Source organism: Rhineura floridana, chromosome 22, assembly GCF_030035675.1.
Source record: "Rhineura floridana isolate rRhiFlo1 chromosome 22, rRhiFlo1.hap2, whole genome shotgun sequence".
Lineage (NCBI taxonomy): Eukaryota > Metazoa > Chordata > Lepidosauria > Squamata > Rhineuridae > Rhineura > Rhineura floridana.
This window is the reverse complement of record NC_084501.1, coordinates 1,585,414-1,590,269: the sequence shown is the minus strand read 5'-3', so window position 1 is coordinate 1,590,269 and position 4,856 is coordinate 1,585,414.

Here is a 4,856-nt window from a genome sequence, read left to right as displayed (position 1 = left end):
AGAAGCGCGCCCGAGCATGCACAGAGTGCCTGGAGGCAGCGGCGACAACCCCAACAGTGGCTCAGACGCCCCGTCCCTCTGGCGGCGCCGCGTTCACATGTGCAAAGCATGACGGCGGGGAACGGGCGTCCCCGGCTTGACGCGGGGAGAGGGGGGGAGCCATATTCACACGTGACGCGCCAAGACAGCAGTCCCTTACGTGCTTACTCGAGAGTCAGTGCCAGTCAACTCCATGGGAATGACTTCTGAGGAGGATTCATAGATGGGGGGAGAACCCGCTAGATCGGGGAGGGGGGGTCACCGTTTCCGCCCATCCCGCAAACCGGTTTCAAAATACTAGGTTCCTCATCACTCCAGTAGGCCTTGCTGCCCCCTCCATGCCCCCCAGCCCTAGATGCTGCCTATTTTATTTTCAGGCTACTTGCGGGGGGGGGGGAGCGGTGCAGGCTCTAAATGTAAATGTACTGCCTTCAAGTCGATTCCGACTTATGGCGACCCTATGAATAGAGTTTTCATGAAGCTGAGAGGCAGTGACTGGCCCAAGGTCACCCAGGGAGCTTCATGGCTGTGGGGGGATTCGAACCTGGTCTCCCAGGTCGTAGTCCAACACCTTAACCACTACATGCTCAAAAGCCCTGTCACCTTCATTTGACTCTTGGCTCAGCTCTTTCCCCGAAAAAAGAAGAAAAAAGGGGGGGACCCCAAGATGCTAGAAAAATATTTTATTCGAGTCTCTTGAAAAAAATGTTTTTCTAGCATCTTGGGGTCTCCCCCTTTTTTCTGGTTTTGTATAGTATCCACTTTTATCTGTCAGCTATTTCCCTGCAGAAAGAGAAGGCTCTCCGCTTGCCTGCCCAGGCCCTGCTCGGCTCCAAAAACACCAGCACCTCCCAGCCCCATGACTATTAGCCACGGAAGCAATGCGGTGCCTCCAGGTTCAGAGGCAGTCTGCCCCAGAATACAGACATTTTGCTGCCTGAGGTGAAGGATGAGGTGGCCTGCCCTTGTCGCCCGCCTGGGCTGGCTGGCCACTAGGTCTGCATTCCATGGTGACAGAGGAGAGCGCCATCAGCCCTGTGCCTCCAGGCACCTGGCTAATTGGGGGTGCAGGACATGCTGGTGGCACATGCTGTCCTCCCCCAGAAGCATAGAGTAGGGGCTCCTGCTGCCTGAGGCCTCTCTCTCTCTCTCTTTGCCCCCTTGCCATCCCTTCACCTGCCACACTGCTCTTGCTGAGGTGAGGAGCTGTGGGCATCCCAGAGCAAGTAATGCCCACATGTGCGCATTGGGTTATGCCAGGGCCGATCTGCGGCCTTTGTGCAAGGAGCATCGTACAGAAACCCTGAAGCCAAGGCCAGAGTTCTGCTCCCGGGAAGGGCCAGCCAAGAGGAGACCAAAGGCCTGCCTGGTCCAGCAGTGCATCTCTGACAGCGGCCAGTTAAATGGAGCTAGAAACCCACCAGGAGGGCCTGAAGGTGGTTGCCTACCCCTTGGCCGGCACCTGCCATTCTGGAAGCAGCTGCAGTGGCTGACAGCCGGCGATATAATCATAATAAATTTGTAGGCCTCACATGCCCCACTTAGCTGTAACCCTATGAAGTAACTAAGTATTATCTCCCCATATTGCGGATGGGAAGTGCCTTGCCAGAGGTCAGCTAATGAGTCCATGGCAGCACCACACCCTGTGGCAGGGAGTTCCATATGTTCAAATAAAACTTGTATGAACAAACTGCTTCCTTCTGCTTGTCCTAAATCCGCTGCCCATCTGTTTTACTGGGTGACCCCTGAGTTTCATAAGGGAGAAAGAGAAAAAGCTTATGATCACATCATTTCCCCCCACTGTTATAAAACGTTGTTTAGTTGTGTTTTAAACTGCCAAATCTTGTATGTTTATTATGTATGGTGTCTGGTTTTTTGTAAATTGCCTAGAGATGTTAGTATGCGATGGTGGATGAATAAAGAAAAACACATCTGTCATGTCCTAATAGTCCCCCCCCCCAATGCTTTGTTCTGGTTGTCCGTTTGAGCACTTTGGTCTATGCTCTGCTGTGTCATTTACGTGACAGACTGTACACAGGAGGATTTCAAATGTGGGAGCATTATGAGACATTAATTGTTGAGACTTTATTATTTTGGGGGAGGAATTACTTTTTTAAAAAAGGTCAACAGTTTCCAGCTGAATTCTTTAAGAGCTCTCTGTGATGTCCCTGTATTTTAATATCTGTAAATATGGTAAGTGCGGGTTTATTAAGTGATATATGGTAAGTGACTAAGAGGGGGGAGTACATTGGCTAGAATGTTGGAGAATGATTGGCTGAGTGTTTGAATGGCTGAAGGTATAAATGAGAGGATGACAGTTGAGTCTGGGGGCGTTGTTGAGAGAAGTTGTTGGGGAGTGTTGTTGAGGAAGTCAGTTGGTTGATGAGAGGGTTTTGGAGGAGTTGGTTTGCAGAGTTCTGAGGGAGGCTTGGATTGTATTTGGCTGATATTTAGGCAATATATATATATGACCAGAAACGTAAAGAGTGACGCTATATGAAACCATACGCTTGTTAAACATACCTTACATAATCTTGTTATTTCCTGGTGTTTATAAATAAATATATTATTGGTTTAACCAAAAGCCTGATCCTTGGCTGGGGCTTTCACAGACCAGAAGGGTGAGCAGGGTAATTACCAAGGCGGAGAAACAGTATCAAATGGTGGCAGCTGTATGCTTTATTGGCACAAAGATACAGGGGGGTTGTGGCATGCAAGTGCACCCAGACACAAAGTAACAATAAGCCAGAAGGGAGACTAAGGCGAAGTCTCTAGCAGTATTGTTTACAGGGTGTGACTGGTGGTGCTGCCTAGCAGTGGGATCTTGTGAGATCTGTGTTAGGGTGAGCTAAAGAAAAATAAAAACTACGTTTCCCCCTGGTGGGAGCCACGGGTGGGAGCCTGACAGGTGGTGCCAGCGGAGGAACATTACACACTCACAGTGCAATCCTGGACATTTTTTAGCAATTTGCTTGTCTTGTGAATTTTATTACTTGTTTCCCATTTTTAAAAAATGCAGCAAGAAAGTAACTCTATAAAGGTATAGAAGTGATGTTGGAGACCAGCTAAAGAGCTGGTGTGGTAAACAGCACAGGCATAGCTAGAGAGGGATCTGGTACTGTTTTATCTCTCTAGCTTGCAAGCCTTATCCTTTGCATGTCTACTCAGAAGTAAGCCGAACTGTATTCAACAGAACTTACTGATATCACTAATGCTGGAGATGACTGGTTAGGCAACAATCCTATAAGCACCATTGAATTTAATGAGACTTACTTCTGAGTAGACAGTGCATGGAGTTGCACTGCTAAACCGCCCAGAGAGCTTCAGCTATGGGGCGGTATACAAATGTAATAAATAAATAAATAATCCCCAAGAAGGGGTAATGATGGGGACAATTGTTTCAGTGTCTTGTTTCAGAGGCTTCATCTCATAATGCATAGACCCTAATCCACCCTTTGTGAAGCTGTTCAGGATGATGACTCTCCTGCTGCCACATTTCTGTGTGCATGTGTGAAGGCCTTTGCAGTGAGTTAACGCTTGTACACTTAACAGCTATTACGATTTTTCAACCACACCTTTGGGTGGGGGGAGGGGCTTACCTTGTTCCAGCTCTTCTTTTTTGCAGACTTCGCGGAGATAACCCTGTCTGAAGCAGATCTGTTCAGTTGGCAAGTAACACGGCAGTGTGCTTGATCTGCTTGCGTAGAGAATATGAATCGGCTTTTCTCTTGTATGGAGTAGTGGTTGTTGAAGGAGCCATTCGGCTGAGTGACATAAATGGAGCTCTTAAATCCGTCCAGTAAAACCTTGCAGTGTAAATGCTGGCTGTGTGACTGAGACGTAATGGGCAAGTGAACTTCACATTCCACCAGTTAGCGATCTTCTCCCAGTGCAATGCTTTTTATGTGGTGGGTCTCTCCTTTTCTGGTTTCTTAACAGTGTTGATCGAGAGCATGCGACACCCAAATAAAGCCAGCTCTACTTGCAGAGTCACAGACGTCAGTAAGAACTGCTGTGTTCAAAACACCTTTGTATGGGATTAGTGGGAGGGGTCTAGGGACAAACAAGTGTCTCTAGATTGCTCTTCACAGACCAGTGGAAGGAACTGCCTGACACACGAATTCACACTTCAAGGGACAAAGGAACAGGTGAACAATATTTTCTCTATTCTCACACCAAGCATGAAACCAGTATTTTAAACACTGGGGATACTTGAATCCAGCTTTCTGTTCTGTCTCTGTGGATGTAAATAGCTGACCCAGCTTCATGCTGAAACTGCAGTCAAAATGGTGCTGCGTGAAGTCCATCCTTGGTTGAGGCAAGATGGGTTGAGACCTGTTAAGGTTTCCCGGCTTAGAGATGAGCTTCATGCTCAAGAGCCTCTCAAGGCATTTTGTAATACACTCTTGGAGTGGAGGCAGAGCTAACTGCTTAGGGTATAAAACCCAATTGAAAGGACTGGCTTGCCCAGTGAAACTGCTGAGATTGTGTAAGAAACGGACTTGAAAGATGGCCTCTGCAGTAAATCTGCTACAGGCTGGCAATATTGTCACCAATCTATAAGGTGGCTATAGCCGTGGTGGTGGTAACTCATCAAGCATAGCCTTAAGTTCTTTTAAGTCATTGGTTGACAAGTGGATAAGGGGCAGAAGGGAGGGATTATGCCACAACCAGCGTTTTTGTAAGGACCTTCCAGGAATGGCTGTTCTGTACGTAGCTCAGACAACACAAAGCATTCACTCCATGCTAAAACTTGGATCCTCCCAAGTACTTCTGTTCTCAAAGGTAATACATTGAAATACCAGTTTCAAACTAGA